General features: G+C 41.1%; 1 protein-coding gene and 1 pseudogene across 1 annotated transcript in view; both read right to left on the bottom strand.

The window, feature by feature from the left end:
* The window catches only part of MYO1D (myosin ID), a 410,616-nt gene that overhangs the window by 3,706 nt on the left and 385,765 nt on the right, over positions 1–21,145 (bottom strand). The gene's annotated exons all lie outside the window — the stretch shown is intronic.
* On the bottom strand, positions 2,970–4,599 carry LOC141488678 (developmentally-regulated GTP-binding protein 2 pseudogene; annotated as a pseudogene).

Genomic DNA, 21,145 nt, shown 5'->3' with positions numbered 1-21,145 from the left:
AGAGCTTTCTACCAAGACAGCAAATCAGCTCTGAGTATCCTGGACTTTCACTGGAGGCTGACAGTCATCAATCTCTCCTCTCAATCGGTAGACAGACACAGGGCCTCTTAGCCCGGAAACCAATCATCATTTCAGAATCTGAAAGGCGGAGGGGACTTCAGAGAACAGGCCATCCAGCTCCCATCTAAACAAGAAGACTTCTCTTCAATATCAATCAATCCATCAGTAAGCATTTATTAAGGAGCTAAGTAGACCAGGCACTACCAGGGAGACAAGTGCGGAGAACGGAACAATATCTACTTACCAATGGGCTTCCGTTCTACTGGAATTAACACATGGTCATCATCTCGGGTCTTGCCCCACCTTTACCTGAAGAACTCTGCCATGATAGGTTCTCCTACCTTCCAAAGCCTGGCTTTTGGATAGCCCTAAATATTAGGAAGCTTTTCCGTTTGTCAAATCTGCCACTCTGCAACTTCTACCCAATGTTCCTAGTTCTTCCTTGGAGAGTCAAGTTCAATCAATAGGATCTCTTTTCCCACATGCTATCCTGCCTTTATGCTTCCTTTTAAGGCTGCTTTTAGCCAGGCCAAGCATTCATCATTCTTTCAACTGATCACCTCGGCCAGTCTTCTTACCATTCGAGTTGCCCTCTCTTCTGGATGTATTCTACTTTGCCAAAGTCCTTCCTAAAACATGGCATCCCGATCTGAACAAAATGTTCCAGTTGTCAGACTAGGGCAGAGTGCAGTGGGACTATTAGCTTTTTCATCTTAAACACATTTATGTAACTAGATGGGTAGAGTCAGGAAGACTCGAGTTCAAATATGGCCTCAGATTTTTTATTAGCTGTGTGACCCTGGACATGCACAATTTTTTTGGACTTAAAATTAAAAAAAAATTAAAATTTGTTTTTCTCAAAGAATGAAAGCTGACCTTTTCTTCCTCTTCCTCCATTGAAAAAGAATGAGAAACAGAGCTCTAATAACAGATATGGATTGTTGAGAAAAACAAATTTTCTGGGCAAGTCGTTTAAACGTTGCCTGCCTTAGTCTCCTCATCTGTAAAATGGACATAATAAGAACATCTACTCCCCAGGGCTGTTGTGAGCATTGAAGAATATTTGTAAAATTCTTTGTAAACCTTAAAGCACTATATAAATACTAGCTATAATAATAATTATTATTATTATATTAAGGTAGCACTATTACTATTTACTACTTTTACAAATTATTACATTATTAATTATTATAGTTAATACTTTTATAGTCCTTTAAGCTTGGCAAACACCTCACATAGCCCATTTCATCTGATCACTTTAAACAGGCCGCCTCCTGAGGATGGGTAGGATGCTGGGCTGGGGACAAAGGTGGATACAGTGGTTGCAAAGAAGACCTAATTTCTGTCCTCATCAGACTAATTGCTCAGGAGCTTCCAATATCATCCTAAACTAACTTGACCACTATGATGAAGAGTCTGGGTCTGGAAATCATCACTGGCCACTTCCACTGAAGCAATAAGAGGACTGCTTGCAGTGGGCTGATCTACTGGGAGTCACTTGGGGTGAGTGGAAGGCATTGTAAATGGTAGCAACCCTCCACGTCATCACTAACTGTTTGAGTGTTCCATTGGGACCAGCTCCCCAAACCTCTGGCCAGTTTTCTATCAGGGCTCTGCAGGCATGTTCATCAACTGGCAATGGCTGGTGAAGCAACCCGAATTGTAGGGTGGATGTCTTCTAGGATTTCCTGCTCATCTCCCTCATCGTGCATGCCAGAGGAGAGCAGGCCAGGCCATAAAAAGACATGTGGTTCTCACTTATGGGATATCAGGTATTTAATACTGGATGTGTTCTTGCTTCGGTCAGCTGCAGTTAAAATCTTGGCTTAGGGAGTTATTTTTAGCCAGGCCTGGCCATAAAAATAGCAAAGCCCATCAAAGGCAGTGATTCAGGCACTTTTCCATTAAAGCTTGCAATGGGGACCACTTGCCTCTTAGGTAAACTCAGGAGGCCTCTAGCCTCCCCAGCCAACCTGGCCACTGGCACAGACCACAGGAGGTGAGCAATGCTGGGGTCCCAAACCAACCAACCAAGTGCTGGCCAATATGGCCCTTCCACCCTAGTCAAGCTGGTGTCTTGGCAGTCAACACTCATTCTGTGACTTTGTTCATTTACACCTGTGCTGAATGCACTGTTTTCCCAGTCCAGGAAGGATTCCTGTTCTCTCTGACAATTAAGGGAAATCACTTCCCTCATGAAGCTTCTCTAGACTCTTGGTTAGAAGAATTTCTGAAGACCTCCAACTCAGAGTATGCTTGCCGTCTTTTTTTTTAAGGTAAATAGAGGGAAAGTCTTTATTGTCACAGGTGAGGAAGAATTTCTGCTCTTCATCCCTCCAGTCACAGAGTGGTTTGGGAGCCTTTCAGGATACCTGGTGCAATAGGAGGGGACTCAGAAAGGATTGTTTCAGGTTACCAAAGTGGTACAACATAAAGCCAGGAGTCACATCTCCTAAGATATGAGGACTCTCACTGAAGGGATGGCAGGAGGGGAAAAACTTCAGCATCACCCAATCTCATACCAGTCATACATGAAAGAGAAACAAGCACTGTTAGGCTCTTAATGGCAAGAAAACAGATTCTAATGCAAGTCTTAGCAGACCCTCCTCCCCACCAAGGGAAAGCTGCTTGGCACACAGCTCCATATAGCCAATGCTGGCCACATGACAAGCCCACCTGAGCAGCATGGTCAGCAGCCTGGAAGGGCCTAGTGAGAGCTTGGAAGTTCTGATTTCTGGTTACAGGGAGCAGATCCCCAAGTTGAGGACCCATAATGTGCAAATCCCTCTGGTCCACACTGGCTTCTTTGCAGTCTTTCCTTATCCTCCTATTGAACAAGCTTCATGGAAGCACAAATATGTGACTCTAGGGTTGGTCTAGGTTTTCCTTCTTGGGCACACTCCCTCCCTCCCCACCCCCTACCCCATCTTTTTTTCCTCCCTTTTCTGGTTAATAGATGATTACTGTCCATCAGATGCCATTCTAGGGATCAGGGTGGGGGTAGGCGCTGATGATTAGGTTACTTCTTGACTATCTGGATGACATCCTCTCCATTGTGTGAGTCAATCCCACTCTCTGAGGGCTGTACTTTGTGCTGGTTCCCCACACTAAAGCATACTTAAACTGGCTGGCAAGGGTTCAGTGAATCTGGTGTCACACATGCTCTACAGAAGCTCCTTTCTGGAGAATAATGGCATCTGTAAAGTCTGGTCTTTGTCCTCTTTTTTTGGTGTAGATACATGTCAGGGCCAAGTATTCCCAAAGCATCTCCAGTAAGAAGTCCAGGTTGAGCTTCATCCCACAGCGAATGACAACACTGTTGGGTTTTCATGCCAGGCAATCAACTTCCTCCACTGAAATTTGATCAATTTTGTTATAAACATACAAGCAGGGCATGTACACTCGGTTGCCAACAATCACATCAATAAACTCATCTGGTGAACAGTCTTCTCAGAAGAGAACTTCAACATTGAAAATTTCAAACTCGTTTAAGATGAGCTGCACCAGCTTTTCAGGGCACTGGCTCAGTGTGACTGTTGAATTGAAGGAGATCCCACCACCTTTCTTTGGCTTAAAGTAGATATTGGGTCTGTGCTTTTTGAGTCAGATCCCCCACAGATTCCAATTCCTTTTCCAACAGGGACCTCTGAACTTCTCCCTTGGTGGCATCCAGCATCATGCTGACAACATCTGCTGTCCTAGCCACAGCAATCACCTGTTGGCCTCTGCCTTTCCCTTGTGCAGCACCTTCAATGATTCCAGGAAGGTGTAAAAGCTGGATATTGGCTCCTTTATATTCAGTGACACCTGGGATACATGTCAGAGTGGTAAATTCATAGGATGCAGCCTCACTGGCCGTAGATGTCATTAAGCTCAAGAAGGTAGACTTACCCACAGAAGGAAAGCCAATCAGTGCCACTCGGGCATCTCCAGATTTCATCACATTGAAGCCTTCTCCTTTGGTCGAAGCAGATTTGGAGGGTTCCAAGAGCTGTGCTCTGTACTTGGCAAGTTTTGCTTTCAGCAAACCAAGATGGTACTCAGTAGCCTTGTTCTTCTGGGTCCAGTCGTCTCCTTCTCTATGTCCGAGATCTTCTCCAGGATGCCCATGGCGGCGGGGGGAGCAGTGGAGAGGCTACAAGTGTGGACCGGATACTGGCGGCCAGAAGCCGCCTGCAAAGTGCTCCCCCACCCCGTCCTGCCTGCATGCTCTCAGTCTTTATGTTTATAATGCCACCATGGGACCCTAGATGGAGAGTGAGAAGGGCTCTCAGAGGTCAACTCATCCAACCAGGGCAATGTACAGAGGAGGAAACTGAGGCCCAGAAAGGTGGTCATTCACATGCTCATAATCACAAAGGAGGAAGTGTCTGAAGTCAGGATTCTCCCCATTGTAACAAGCTAGCTTATATATGACTCAGAAGGAACCATGACTTCATAATATACTCATTATTCTAATAATATTATTAAATATTATTAAATATACAGGTATAGTATATTAATAAACAACATTTTGATAGATCTAATAATTAGGTATTGTGCATTTACTTATATTACTTGGAAAGAACTATGATTTCATAATTATATATTATTAAATATATTAAACATCTATAGAATATTAATAATTGACATATTATATATTTAATAATTATATAATATGTATTTGCTTAGGTTACTTGGAAAAATCCCATGATTTTATAATTACATATTATTAAATATATTATATATCTATAGTATATGAATAGGACATGTGTCTTATAAATTATATATTAATTGGAAACAGCCATGATTTAATAATTCTACATTATTAAATATATGTCTATATTTATATTATATCTATATCATATATTATATCTATATCATATATCATATCTATATCTATATCATATTAATTATATATTTATATATTATATATTATATACTTCATAATTATATATTATGCATTTTCTTATGTTATCTGGATAGAGCCATGATTTTACTGGTATGGCTACATGCTTCACTCACAAAAGTGGAGTGCTCATATACTAGAATTCTCATGCATATTATCTTACGAATCCTCCATGGAGAACCACTGAATGCACATCTTTCTCTTGGCTTTTTGATATCTCAGAAGTTATAGATCATAGGCTTGGAGGAAACTCTCAAAAGCTGTCTAGTTCCAGATGAGGAAAATGAGGTCTAAAGAATTTAAGTGATTTGTCTGAGTAAGTGCATAAGCAGGATCTGAACCATGCCCCTGACTCCCAATCCAACATCCTTTTCGTCCCTTAGTATAAGGATTAGTCACAACTGGCCAATTTGCTTTTCCTCCCTCCCCCACCCCATTTTCTCTGCCTTTTGGGTCTACTTCCCTTTCTAGCCATATATAGATCCAATAATGCTTGTAGTCACCACCTTGGGATTTTTCCTAGTTATTTGATATATGAGTGTCTTAACTTCCTAAATAGATTGTAAATTCCTAGAGAAGAGGATTTCCATCTTTTTATATCCTCAGCTTTCCCAATGATACTTCATATAGTGATTTGCCACCTGGCAAATGCCCAATTCAATTTAACATTGATTAAGCATCTTCTGTATGCAAGGGACTATGCTGGGATCTGGAGTTATAAAGACAAAATAAAATAGCTCCAGCTGTCAAAGATCTTATATTTGAAATACCCATAGAAGGAGTGAGTTTGGTGGGAGGGGCCCTAGAAGGAAAGCCACATGGAGATTCTTGTTAGAGAAACCTTGTAAAATTTATTGGTTCTTGCTCCAGCAACAACAACTGAAAGAACCAAACCTTGGATTTGGAATCAGAAGCCTTGGGTTTGAATTTTGTCTCTGTGAACTTATTGCTTGTGTGGTCTTGGATAGGTCATTCTAACCTCTCTGAGTCAACTATAAAATGGTGGGATTGACCCAGATGATCTCTCTGAGATACCTCCCAGCTCTAAATCTTATGGTCTTACGGTGTTGTTGAGAGCAGGGAAATACCTTAGGGCCACTGTTATAATAGGAGAAGTGTAGAAAGGAAAGGCAGGGATCGCGAAGGATAACCTAAATGAGGTATAGCCATGGCCTCATCCTTGGCATCTCCCTTTTGCCGAATGCTTGACTTCAACTCAAGTAGGCTTGGAGGTTTGTAGCCCATCAATGATTTGAGAGTATGCTTCATACCATAGCTCAGCAAAGATTTTGGATGGCCCATAAACTCTAGGTATCTGATATAATAATAATGATAATAATAATGGCATTTCTATAGTACTTCATTTAAGGTTTATAAAGAGTTTTACAGAGGTTAACGCATTTGATCATCACAATAACCTTGTGAGACTATTATGATCACCATGTCTCAGAAACTGGGATCAAATGACTTGCCCAGGGTCATGCATCTCATCAAATTGCATTTTTGATCTCAAGATTAGCTTTGCCTTCCTTTGGATGTTTGAGTAATCTTAATATCATCCTAGATAATGGCTCCCACTATTTGTGTGAATGTCTGAGGCAGGATTTGAATTCAGAACTTCAAGATCCAAGTTTTATTCCTTGTAATACCAGACTCCCTGGGAATAGTGGATTAAGGTAGTGGGAGAATAAAAATGAAGATGTTGGGTGGTCTGTGGGTAGTGTGATGGACCTGCTTTGGAAACTGGTGATCAACCTCCAAAATGAAAGTATGCATGATCCAATGTCAGTCAGTGAATACAAAGAAAGGAAAAAAACAGTGCCTGCCCTCAGGGAATTTAAATACTAAAGGGGGGGGGACAATATGACACAAACAGGTCACCTGAGAGGAGAAGGATGAAGGATGAAGAAGGATGAAGAGCCAGGACAGGCCTCCCATGAAAGGAGGGACTTGATCTGAGTCCCGAAGGAAGACGGGAAAATTATGAGGCAAAGAGAGGAGGGAAAACATTCCAGCATGGGATGGTCGGAGTGAAGAAATGTGTGATGGAGTGATGGGTTCAAGGAGCTGCAAGGAGGTCAGGGGAGTAAATCATCATGGAGAGATGCAGTGAACTTAAATAGCTTCTAGCATTTATAAACAATTTTTATTCAATTGTTTTCAGTTACGTTGGACTCTTTGTGACCCCATTTGGGGCTTTCTTTGCAAGGATAGTGGGATGGTTTGACATATCCTTTCACCCCCTCCTGTTCCTTTTACAGAGTAGGAAACTGAGGCAAACAGAATTAAGTGACTTGTCCAAGATCACATAGCTAGTACTTATCTGAGGTTGGATTTGAACTCAGGTCCTTCTGACTCCAGGCTTCAATCTCTATCCACTGTGCCACCTAGCTACTTGAAAAGTATTGGGAAAAATGTAGGTAAGTGGATCACACCATCAGAGAAAAGGCACCTACAATGCTGGGCAATAGGTTAAGCACTGGGGGATCCAGAGAAAGACCTCTGAAAATGCTTCTCATCTCAAGATTAAGTTTGCCTTCCTGTGGATCATCCTTCTATTGGCTCCCAGAATTCATGTGACTATGTAAGAACTGACTGGTTCCTCTTCTACTGTTCTCCTGAACTCTTGTGCCCATGCCCCACCAGAAACACCTCCCAGTATCCCCAATTTGAGAAACAGTGACCTAGAAAATACTTTAAAAAGTTCTCTTATGTGAAATTCCACTGGTCCTTATCACCCATGTTGGTTTTATCTCCCCTGCCACCTCGTAGCTCTTCTTGACCCTCTTCCTACAACAACCACTACTACTTCCTTCTGCCTTGTCCAAAACAAGCAGACTTTTCCTCATACACATTTCATGAAAATCAATCATGACGGCAACAGAAACAAGCATCGGCATCAATTAATCTTCTAGCTTGCTGGGCTTTCCCCAAACCCATTCTCCGGACTCTTTCCATTTCTCTGATGTCTTTGACACACAACACTTTATGAAAGGCTGTTTTGACACTCAAGAAATGGTTTTCTTCCCTTTCCCACAGAAGTTCAGAGAATTACCCAAAACAAGGCCAGAGGAGAAGGCTGAACCTCTTATTTTTGGGCACAGCCATCCACATGACTTATGAAATCAACCTGTGCTGAACAGAATGAAGTAATCCTACTGTCTTTCAAATGTCTTCCTCAATTTGGTCCCTTTTTGACCAAACCTTTCTTAAATTATAGAGTTGAGATAAAATATAATTGGGTAGCTTACAATAAAGTTCTTAGCATCTCAAAGTCAGAATCAAATTCCAAGGACTGATCCCTTGCCCGATGCTGACCTCCTTTTCACAGGCTTTCTCACAAGCAATCTCTCCTCTGTTTGAACATCTCCAGGGAAATGGAGCTCAATTCCTCACCAGATAGTTTATTTCATTTCAATTGAGGCAGCTCTATTCTAGCTCATCTCATCCCATTCCCCAAACATTAAACACCAATGATTGTCCAATTGAGGTCCTATGTTAGGTGGAGAAAGACAAAATAAGCTAAGAACTTGGCCATGGACACAGATAAGCAAATATGGAGGGGATGAGAAAATTCACAAGTTGGGGGGGGGTCCAAGGTAGCATGAGAGCAGAGTCTGGAAGGATGTTAGAAGTAATACTAGGGAAGAGAAGGAGGGAGTACACTGAAGGATGAAGCCAAGAGAGTGTGTCAAAGGTAGCGAGTAGCTAGTGCACCAATCTGACTGCAATGCAGATTTCACAAAGGGAAGGAATGTGAAATAATTTGAGAAATAGATTCCTTTTTTCCCTTTCCAGGTCTAGCATATGTATTTATTTTTTCTTCCACATAAAAAGAATGCTTAAAACACAAAAACTTATAAATATGTATTAATAACGACTTAAAATTTGAAATTTTAACCCACAATCCCTATTATATTCTCCCAAAACATTGACAGACCATTAGAACATAAAATACTTTGTAAGAATACTGAACAACTACTTCACCTTCACCTCTGGTGTTCACTGTCTGAGCAACTCCCTTAAAGTCCATATATTTGGGTAAATCAGGGCATAGCTTGGGCTAATCATGTTGTCAGTGTTGATTTTCTTTCTTTTTTCAATTAATATTTATTTTTCCAATCACATGCAATGGCAGTTTTCAACAATCATTTTTGGCAAGGTTTTGAGTTTTACATTTTCTATCTCTCTCTTTTCCTCCTCTTCTTCCCCAGGGAAAAAAAAAGATTTTGAAGAATTTTAAATGCTGGGGGGGAGGAATTTGAATTTTGTCCACTGAGTGTTCTGAAGCAGGAGAGGGTCATATAGTCATAGCTGTATATTGGGAGGATGGATTTGATTACTGTGTGGAAAATGGATTGGAGAGGGGAGAGGCTGGAGGCAGAGGAGAGCAATTAGAAGGTTGTGGCAATGAGAGGTGATGAGAGCATGGGCCAGTAGCAATAGAGATGTGGAGGTGAGAAACAATACCTGGAAATGGGTTGGATACAGTGGTGAGGGAGAGGTTAGAGTTAATACCAATCATGATAGCTAGTGTTTATATGGTGACAATGTGCTAGATGCCTGGTTTAGCCTGTCTGCCAAGATGGTCTGCCAGGTGTGGCCTCTCCTCGTGTCATTACAACTTCTTGGAGCCACAGGTGAAAGTTGGGTGAAGGTGGACACCAAAGAGGGATGAGCAGCTCTGATTCAGGAAGGACCAACCCCTCTGGGGGGGGGGGTTGCCAAATCCTTTTCAAGACTGCTCAGATAGGATAGTTAGTACACGATTAATAATTATCCAACAAAGGAGATTAAGATCAAATTTTTGAAGCATCTGAAGATCAGCCCAATGTCCTCTTGGACAGTTGCCCTTTCTGGGCAGAGCAACTGGGAAGCAGGGCTTGGTTTTAAGGAGACTCTCAGAAGACGTTTGTTGTGAAGCATTCTGCTGCCTGGGCTTCACTCCACAGGCATCCCAAACATGTCAGGTCACCTGTCACCCTCACAACCTGGATCCTTCAATCACAGAACACTCACACAGCTGTCTGCTTTCCACAGCCCTGCCCATTTCTATCTTTCACTAGGAGACTCAGCAGCCTCTCTTCCCCACTGCAAGCTTATAAATGGGAAAACTGATGCGTGCATACAGTTGGCAAATGAGGGAAGGGGGTGGCTAAGGTCACCAAGCCTCAATGCAGCTGGGTGAAAGATCATGCACAAGTCTCGATTGTGGAGATATTGCTTTTTACTGAGTGGAATTGTGGATTTACCAGGCATGGGGAGGATTTCATGGGGATGCTTTCCTGAGTGAAGCATATTATTGAGGAAGCTTGTCCTGACCTGCCTATATATTCACAAAGTGGGAAGAGAGTGGGCATTCCTTAAACTGCAGAATTCACAGAACATTCTCCCCTAGAAATGGCAGCCTCCCCAACCCCATTTCACCAACTGGATGGTGGGGAGAAGGGTACAGCAGGCACACAAAGGAGGCCTTTGACCTTGGAAGTCTACATGACTAATCTGCAAAGATTTTCCTTTCCTGAGGGCATCCCCATACTATTCTGAGGCTTCTCATCATTAGGAGACAAAAAGTTTGCATAGCTTGGTCTGAGAAGAAGCCAAATTAGGCTTCCTCTTCTTAAATTCATTCAAAATGATTCTCAGTCCAGGAAGGAGTTACTTGTGTCTCTTTTGGGAGCTGGTCAGAAGCATAGGCTGGTCATCAAGCAGGAAAGGGCACCCCTGCGAAGTGAGGCTTCATGTTACCATCTCTTGAACTTCCTCATAATAATATAGATCACAAGTCTCTTTGGAAAGTTTTGTTTAAGAAAAAAAAAGGTCTTAGTGCATTTTTTGGAGTGGGGTGTGTTGTTTGTCAGCTTATGGAGGGAGGGAGAGGACGGAGAGAGAGAGAGAGAGAGAGAGAGAGAGAGAGAGAGAGAGAGAGAGAGAGAGAGAGAGAGAGAGAGAAGAGGGGAAGGAAGATGGAGTGGTAATATGGCTCCCTCTATTAGCTTGGCAAACCAAGGGACAATTATCCAATTACTGGTGTGTGTGTGTGTGTGTGTGTGTGTGTGTGTGTGTGTGTTCTTTCTGTCACTGGACTCTAATAACCTCTTCTCCAAACCATGATAGCAGGTCACTGACTTTTATCCAATTTACCTGCTCATTCTCTTTAGATTGATGGAATAATGGTTCCAGGTTTAATCGAGGAACCAAAGGGTCAATCCTAGATTTCTCTACACTTTCATGTAATGTACACAACCTACATGTGTTTTGACATTTGTGGTGTGTATATGTGTGTGTGTCTGTATGTGTATGATAGCAGATGCTTCAAAGAGGAGGAAGTGGTGGTATGTGTGGAAATGTGTGGTCTGACAAGGAACTGAAAGCCCTTAGGCACTGACATCCCCCCCATTTGGGAAGTCTGAACTGGTCCTAAGGCCACAGTAGAACCCCAGAGCAAAAAGGAACCTCACAGATGGACCCCTTCTTAGAATCATGTTCTGAAAGGCATAAAATAAAATACATAGGATGAAAAGGAAACCCATTTTATTGAAATATAGCTATCAAAATATTAAAAAAAAACTCAAGATCATGAACTCCAGGGTTAAGAACTTTTTTTTAGGTTTGTTTTTTTTTTTTGCAAGGCAAATGGAGTTAAGTGGCTTGCCCAAGGCCACACAGCTAGGTCATTATTAAGTGTCTGAGACCAGATTTGAACCCAGGTACTCCTGACTCTAGGGCTGGTGCTTTATCCACTGTGCCACCTAGCCACCCCAGTTAACAACTCTTGAGCTGGTCCAACCTATACGTAAATAGGAATCTCCTTCAATAGCAACAATAGCAAGACCCCTGGGGTTTCCCAAGACCCCTTCAGGGAGTCCCGTTAGTCAAAACTATTTTCATAATAACATGCCTTAATTTTTAATACAGTAATTATTGATAGTTCTAACACATATAAACAAAAGCTTGCTTCCCACATTTTCTCTGCCTGTCTCCCATGTCTGGATTGTTCTGACAACTGACCTCCCTGGCTTCCTTTAAGTCCCAATTAAAATCTTACCTTTCTACAGGAAAGTCTTTTATAACTCCTCTTAATGAGTTCATTTTCTCTCTCTTTCTCTCTCTTAGTTTTTGCAAGGCAATGGGGTTAAATGACTTGCTCAAGGACACACAGCTAGTAAGTATCAAGTAGCTGAAGTCAAATTTGAACTTGGGGTCGGGCTTAATAATTACTTAGCTGTGTGGCCTTGGGCAAACCACTTAGCCTCATTTGCCTTGCAAAAAAAAAAATTGAACTCAGGTCCTCTTGACTCCAGAGCCAGTGGTAATTCCTCTGAATTCTAGTGCCTTTCCTCTTTAATTATTACTTATTTATCCTGGAAATGGCTTGCATGGTAAATATTTGTTTTCATGTGTCTCTTCATTAGATTGTAATCTCTTTGAGGCCAGGAACTATCTTTTTGCCTTTTTTGTTTTCCCCAGAGCCTAGAAAACAGTAAATATTTAATAAATGCTTATTCTTTGATTGGTTAAGAGCATAAAGAGGTCCTGAGACCAAACGTTTTAAGAACCATTATACTCCAACACCCTTGACCAAAGGCCATCCAGCTTTGCCTTGAAGATCTCTAGGACTGAGTGGCTCATTACCTTCAAAGCAGTCATTTCCACTTTGGGGGAGCTCCAGTTGTTAAGAATTATTAATCACTATTATTTTGATTAAAATGATTTTGATGTGCTTTCCTCAAGGGCCAAGCTGAGAAAACCTAATCTCTTGACAAGATGGCCCTTTCTGTTCCCTGAAGGTTTACTTCTTTTGATTAGTCTTAGTAGCTCTCATATATTCTTAGTGATGTTGATGTTTGTCCTTTATTCTCGAAGGAGACCATGCCATCAGGGTGGTGATGCACTGACAAGCATGTGAATTGGATTTGAGTGGGGGGAGGCTAAGTCACCAGTTTCACTTTCTCCTCTGGAGCCATCTGGGTTCAGTGAACAGATAGGAATCAGGATGACTGGATATGGCCTGGATATGAGGCAATCAGGGTTAAGTGACATGCCCACGGTCATACAGCTAGTAAGAGTCAAGTTGTCTGAAGCCGGATTTGAACTCTGGTTCTCTTGACTCCAGGGCTGGTGCTGTAACCATTGCACTCCATCATATCATCCTCATCAAAATTATGTCTCCTAATAGGGCATTTCTGAAGGCTCTAAGACTTGGCTCCTCCTGCTGTTGGGTATGAGTCAACATTTGGTCCCCTGAACATATATCATGGCCCTTCTTGGGACACACAACAGCTTGTCTATGTCCCAGACCTAAATATAATATCGCCAAGATGAACTGGCCAGGGTCAAGATCAGCAGTTCATTAAAGCCCCTTATTCTGGTCCCTGATTTTGTTATTGGAGATTCTATTAGTCATTGGGTTGCCAAATCTTACTCCTGACTCCACTGAAAGGTCTTCAGTCCAGTAGCATCTCTCATGTTCCCCTAGATTTATCAGAGGTCACATCTGAATGGAATGGTGAAGAACTTTCCGGATCCAGGCATGCAATTATTGAGATCTGATAACATCACTTTCTGAGGGCAGCTAAGGTGCTTTCTTCTCACCTTCTTCCTAACTAATCTCCCAATAGAGATCATTTTTCTTGTTAAACAAGACTAGTAAAGAGAAGTAGATTTTCTCTCTTCATCATCCTAAGTTTTCTTTGATTTTCTTCCACCCCTAAGATAGCTTAAACAATTCTGCTTATCTGTTTTGCCCTATCCTTAGCATACTTTATAAATGTCAATTCATTTGGACTTTGGCTTTCTTGACAGTCATATGGAGAGACATTATCATGTTCCTCTATCCATCCTTGTCTACCAAGCAAAAGTCAAAAATATTTTAATTTACAATATGAAAATTTCTGTTGTTCCTTTCACTGAAAGACTAGAGAACACATCTTCTGTGTATGTTTTCCCAAACCCTAGTATGTTCTGAACCTTCATCAGGAAACATCAGAAGCCCACACAAATACTCAGCAGTCCCTTGCTATGCTGGTTCCTCCAAATTTGGACTACATATCCTTGTTAACAACAATTTACATTTGATAATAATAATAATAATAATAATTTAAAAACCCTCTCTGCCTCAGGTTCCTCATATGATAGCAGTGCCCACCTCCCAGGGTTGTTCTGAACATCAAGTGAGATAGTATTTGTAAAGTAGTTAGCACAGTGCCTGTTATACAAATGTTAACTTTTATATCATCATCATTATTAAATTATTATTTACCTCAATTTCCCCAACTGTAAAAGGAAGATGGTAATAGCAACAATATCCCAGTGTTATTGGGAGGATCAAATGTGATAATAATTGTAAAAGGTTTAGCACAGTATCTGGCCCACAGTAGATGCTATATAAATATTAGATATAGTGATGATTATTATTTCCTATACCACTGTGACTTTTGCTTAGGGCCAAATGAATGTTGGGCCTGGTTTAAATGAGTTAAGGGGAAAACATAATTAATTTCTTCCTTCCTTTTTCTTCCTTTCCTTCCTTCCTTTCTCTCTCTCTCTCTCTCTCTCTCTCTCTCTCTCTCTCTCTCTCTCTCTTTCTTTCTTTCTTTCCTCTCCTCTTCTCTCTCTCTCTCTCTCTCTCCCTCCCTCCCTCTCTCTCTCTTCTTTTCCTTCCTTCCTTTTTTCTGATGGGTATTTCCCATGAACGGGAAATTAAGGTGAGGCTGGATTTGCATTGTAGGTGAGCCAGGAGAGGCAAGTCCAGGAGGGGGGGGTCTATGCAAATCGAATTGACTGGTGGATGTTGGAGGGGAATCCAGGGGGCTTTTCTATCTGTTGCAAGATGAGTACAATGTTTTTTCCTGTTCAGCCTTGGCAGTTGCTGTGAAATACCCAGCCTGGCACCGGGTACAGGCAGGTACTTAGGAAATTTTGGAAAGGATGACGTTATTAAACATGTTTCCTTATAAACCCTGGAGTTATAAAGGTAATCTATTAGTTTTTTTTCCATTAGGTTGTCAAAGACAGGAAATCAACTCAATTCTGTTTTCACCAATGACAAAGAGCTCTTGATATTAACCTCTGTACAGTGTGTATAAAAGTGTTTTAAAACTTCCTTTTAAAAAGTGCACCCAAGGCCCCTAAGTTGATGTCAAACCACAGAGAAAATCTCTTTCAAAACCCAGTCTTAAGGAAGTCTATTTTGGTGTTTGTTCAGCATTAGGGAGAATGTTTTTACTCTAGTAAATTTTGGAACCAAAAGCTCACACAATTATGTCTTTGGCTCACCTGGTCTCAGGAGCTTTTAAAGTTTGGGCTGGTTAAGGAGAGTGACAAAGAAGCTTTTATTCAGAAAAGGAAAGTTCTGTCTTCCTTAGCATTAGAAAGGGGGAAGGGAAGAGGAAGTGTCTCTTTTGTGTCTTGACCTTTAGCACATCCTGAGTCTTCAAGAGTAAACATCCTTGGCCCAGATGAGCTGCATTGGTTATGGGCTATTGACTGGAGCCATGATAAGACCTTCTCCAAAGAAGGAGGGTCAGCATGAGCTAGAACAATGAGTAGAGACCAAGGTCCCAAAATAGAAATAAGGCTATGCCTGAAAGAAATCAGGGAACTGGGACACTGTACAACATTCCACATAAGATGGAATTCACTTTAAACAATGAGTTCTTAGGAAAAGTAGTATACAACAGAATCAGGTATCAGGGAGCTAAACATTTGAAGACTCATTTTGTGAACCAGACTCTTTCTGTAGGGTGACTAGTCATTTTTTTTTTTTTTTTAGATTTTTCAAGGCAATGGGGTTAAGTGATTTGCCTAAGCCCACACGGCTAGGTAATTATTAAGTGTCTGAGGTCGCATTTGAACCCAGGTCCTCCTGACTCCAGGGTCGGTGCTCTATCCACTGTGCCATCTAGCTGCCCCATTTGAATAGTCATTCTAATTTACTATCCTCTTTGACAAAATTAAACTTTCACTGGGTTTTGTTGAAAATCAAGGTAGGCTCAATGTCCTATATAGTATTTGAATGTTGGACAGAAGATGGGGACTGAGTTGTTGACATTCTTGGTCTAGAGATATTTCTTGGTAAAGAGGAAATTGCTTTTACCAATTTGGGATCCGACTCACAGCTTTAAAGGAATTACCTAGAACTCTAAGAAAAGACTTGCCTAGTACCTCACAGCAATAGGTAAAGCCTTCAGGAATTTCCTCAGTGAAATTTAAGATGAACTACCTAACTTGAAGTCTTGTCTAACTTTGTCTGACATGCCTATAGGGTGTAGGGACTAGCTCTCTGATTTCACAGAGAAGGAACACTCAGGAGATAAAACCTCATCCTTGCTCATGGGGATTGGTACCATATTGCAATATATGCCTTAAGAATTGAGTATAGATCATTTATATGTGAAGTGGCTTTGGAGATCACATTGTCAGTGTGGGTTAAGGTGAGACTTGAACCCAGGTCTGCTCACCATGCTACACTGCCTCTAACTATCAAAACCTGGGGAAAGATCAACACCCAATTCATAAGCAAGGTGTCCTAGTTCCAGATTGCATGAGAAAGAGCCCAGCGTACCAGCTGGCTATGATTGCTGGAATCCTGACAATGATGAATTCACAGCCAGCTCTATGCAGACCTTCCAGAGGCATCTCAAGTAACCTAGAGACAGGTTTCCACTCATCACATGGTTTATTTTCTACCCTGGGCTGGCATTCCTAGCCTGGGCTGTCACAGTTGTGGGGTCAGCAAATATGAAGGAGCTGGGGGAATTGCAGAAATCTTGAGTGGAAGGAAGGCTTGAGCTCTACATTCCCTTGAACCCCCCCCCCAATTTTTTTTATTAACCCCATCCCCCCACAATTCTCACTGTTATGACTGGGGTGATGTTTTGAGTTTTGCTTTAGGAGACTCTGCCCCTCCAAGCTTAGTTTTGGGAGGGTGTTAGGTAAGAAAGGGAGAAGAGTCACACCCAAACTCCAACCAGTCCCAGAGTGAGCTTTACCTGGAGGCAACTGGGCCAGAGATCACACACAGGGTTGCGTTATTACCTAACTTTCTCTGATACTGGCTTCTTGTCATTCATCACTACTACTTCTGGTCCCTGGCAGTAGGCGTATAAGCCTCTTTCACATACACAATCTCATTTGCTCCTCACATCTCCCATGGAAAGTCTTATGGAAAGTATTATTATGCTCAATTTGTAGATAAGAAGACTGAGGCAGACATAGATGAAATGATTGGCTCAATTTAACTTGGTCATAAGAAAGAGCCAGGATTCCCCTGACTCTTTATTTGTTGCTTTTCTTACCAGGCTATGCAGCCAGGAAGGGCAAAGAATTCTTACCATGACTGGAAACCTCATAGAGCTTGTCTCAGCATCCAAGATTAAGTAGCTATATTTACACAAAAACAGTTGACCCTATGTAACTCTCTTTTCCCAGGATCTGACCCTTTCAACCCTATTTCTGATGGTTACCTTCTCTTAGATTTCATCTAACTAAAGACTATAAACATAGCTTTGTGGGGAGAGATGACACAAAGGGGTTTTGCAGTCTTGTTTCACTTCCCTGTTTTTTTGACTAGACTCTATCTTGTATCTAGCTCTTGAGGGGATGCTGGCTTTTGAGGTGGTGTTTCTATGGGAATCAATGGCCACCATGATGTGTTTGGCAAGTAAGTGTAGTTGCTTTTAGTTCCTCTGGAGTTTAGACTCTTCTCATGCCGGGGTTGTTAATCTTTTTTAGGGGGTCAGGAACCCCCTTTGACACTCTAGCGAGGACTATGGATCTCTTCTCTGATTAGTATTTCTTAATTAAAAATTTATTTTTATTTATTGTTATTATTATTATTATTATTATTATTATTATTATTATTATTATGTTTTTGCAAGGCAATGGGGTTAAGTGGCTTGCCCAAGGCCACACAGCTAGGTCATTATTAAGTGTCTGAGACCGGATTTGAACTCAGGTACTCCTGACTCCAAGGCCGGTGCTTTATCCACTGCGCCACCTAGCCACCCCTATTATTATTATTTTTGAATGATGTTCTTAGATGCATAAAATAAAATACATAGTATGATAAACTAAACCCAGTTCTATTGAAATATGGCTATTAAAATATTTAAAAAACAAAGAAGGTCACTGATCCTAGCTAAGAACTTTTGATCTTGAATGAGTTGTTGATGCCAGAGTTGTACGAAGGGTTGGCATTCATCTCCTTCCCTCTTATGGACCAGGTTACTCCCTCACTCTCACTGCATCACACAACTTCAATGGAAGGACCTAGAAGGGGATGCTTGACTTTTGTTGAATTGACTTTTCTCCCTTACTGGGACAGACTTTGATGGGAGTACTATTCCTGACTACAAACTTTGCAATCTGGGTCTCTAGAAATCAAAATTAATGGTTTATATTGTATTACTTTTTAAAATGATATTTTATTTTTCCTCAATTGCATTTAAAAACAACTTTTGACATTTTTTTTTAACTTTTGAGTTCAAAATTCTCTCCCTCTGTCATGTCCTGTGTCCCTCCCTGAAATGGTAAGCAATCATATAATTTATACAAAATTAATGGTTTGAAGGAAACTTTGGGAAACAAATTGAAAGGATAATTCCATCTCCTCCAAAGAACTACACTAGGGAAGCAGTATCAGAATTCTGAAAACTTAGCCTGCTGTGTGGGCATGACAAATCTTTAAGGAAATCTATAGTCTCGCTGTAGGTCATAAAGATTCTAAATAAAGTTGAAAAGAATACTTGAAGCATATAAGAATGATATGGTCAATTGGAAATGGATGGGAGTCATTTCTTAGAAAAATCCAATCAAATCCCTTTTTAGTTAAAATTCTTTTAATTGTTTCACTTAATTTTGTATTGGGGATTTTATAATAAACCCAGGTACGAGGAGATCAATATAAGTGACAGGAAGTGATATTCTCTAGCAAGAGGGTTAGCAATTAGAGAAAGCAATCTCTAGGGTCAACTTCTAACTGAAATTATATGGTTTGAAGTAATAAAAATAGCTGAATCATATTTTGATGAAAAGAACTTGGGACTGTAGGGGAGGAACCCTAGCTTAGTCATTATCTTATTGGTAGGCACTGGGGAAGGCAATTTCCCCTATTTGGGCCTCAGTTTCTTAATCTGTAAATTGAGGGGTCTGGTCTAGATCAGTGCCAAGGTCCCCTCTGTCTGGGTCTCTATTTTAAATATCTAGTGCTCCATTTTTCTCTTGGTACTTTTGCCCCAGTGTCATATGGACTTTAATTTGTCATAAAGTGCTTTTTTGAAAGGATTTTTCCCTCTTTGTTCTATTAGTGACATTTTAAATCTTAGTTATTTCCTTCCCACATTTCTACCTCCTTCTCCCCCCGTCTCAGCCGTGGTGCTAACAGCACTTCCCGATTTAGCACCATCTGTGAACATTGCTAGCGTGTTATTTGCTTGCTGTTCACATCATTAATGTTCAACTAGGCTGAATTGAACCTAGCCCCAACAGATCCTCTCTTCTCACTTTTAACAGAAAATGATTTGGAATGACTTATTAGGAACAACATTCTACATCTCCTATTCTACTCATTCTCATCCAACTGCATGTTGGGTTCATTTTCCTCAGGGGTAGAAGGAGGAAGATGGCAGGAGAAGGAAAGGGACTGCAGTGAGTTCAAACATTCAAAATTTTTGCCTTTCATAATTCAATATCACACATAGACTTAACCACTGAGAGAATGGTTAAGCAGGCTAAACTGATATTTCCATAGGATTCTGGACATTGGATGGGGTTTGGAATGCAAGGTTTTTGAACAATGGAAGGCACTTAGGAAGGAAAAGAAGGAAGAGAGTCTTGGGAGAATGGCGCACAGCCCTAGTAAGTTTAAGTGCCTGCAAACAAAGGTAGGAATGAAGAGGTTTTCCCAAGTGCAAGGGAGAGCTTTGGTTTGCAGTAGAATACAATCTCCAAAAAATGTGCTGTGGTAGCATCTCACTGGAGGCATTGATGTGACCCAGACCCAGTGGAAAACACACTGAGAGGTTTTGGAGCAGGAAAAGATTCAAATACAACCCTTGAAAAAGACTATGCTATTGGCAATTTAAAGATGAGGAAATCAAAGCTATTCCTAGTCATATGAAAAATTGCTCTAAATCATTATTTTTTTTTAGGTTTTTGGAAGGCAAATGGGGTTAAGTGGCTTGCCCAAGGCCACACAGCTAGGTAGTTATTAAGTGTCTGAGGCCAGATTTGATCTCAGGTACTCCTGACTCCAGGGCCGGTGCCCTATCCACTGTACCACCTAGCCACCCCTAAATCATTATTGATTAGAGAAATGCAAATTAAAGCAACTCTGAGGTACCACTTCATACCTCTCAGACTGGTCACTATGACCAGAAAGTATAATAATCATTGTTGGAAGGGTTGTGGGAAATCTGGGACACTAATGCATTGTTGGTGGAGCTGTGAACTCATGCAACCTTTCTGGAGAGCAATTTGGAATTACACCCAAAGGGAAATAAAAATGTGCATCCCCTTTGATCCAGCAATACCACTACTGGGTCTATACCCTGAAGAGATGATGAAAAAGGGCAAAACCATCCCTTGTATAAAAGTATTCATAGCAGCCCTGCTTGTGGTGGCAAAGAATTGGAAGTCAAGTGAATGTCCATTAACTGGGGAATGGCTGAACAAACTGTAGTAGTATATGTATGTCATGGAACACTATTGTTCTATTAGAAACCAGGAGGGATGGGAATTCAGAGAAACCTGGAAGGATTTGCATGAACTGATGCTGAGCGAGATGATCAGAACCAGAAGAACATTGTACACCCTAACAGCAACATGGGGGTGATGATCAACCTTGATGGACTTGCTCATTCCATCAGTGCAACAATCAGGGACAATTCTGGGGTATCTGCTATGGAGAATACCATCTGTATCCAGAGAAAGAATTGTGGAGTTTGAACAAAGACCAAAGACTATTACCTTTAACTAAAAAAAGACAAACCTGTTATCTTATTATGTAATTTTGCTGTCTCTTATATTTTATTTTTTTCCCCTTAAGAATATGATTTTTCTCTCAACACATTCAATTTAGATCATTGTATAGCATGGAAACAATATAAACACTATCAGATTGCCTTCTATGGGGGGGTAGGAGGAGGGAAGCGACATTAGGGAAAAATAAATAGAAAAAGAGATGATTTACTACAA

This window comes from Macrotis lagotis, chromosome 5 (genome assembly GCF_037893015.1).
Source record: "Macrotis lagotis isolate mMagLag1 chromosome 5, bilby.v1.9.chrom.fasta, whole genome shotgun sequence".
Taxonomy (NCBI): domain Eukaryota; kingdom Metazoa; phylum Chordata; class Mammalia; order Peramelemorphia; family Peramelidae; genus Macrotis; species Macrotis lagotis.
The sequence above is the reverse complement of the archived record's forward strand: the minus strand, read 5'-3'. Positions and strand labels throughout refer to the sequence as shown.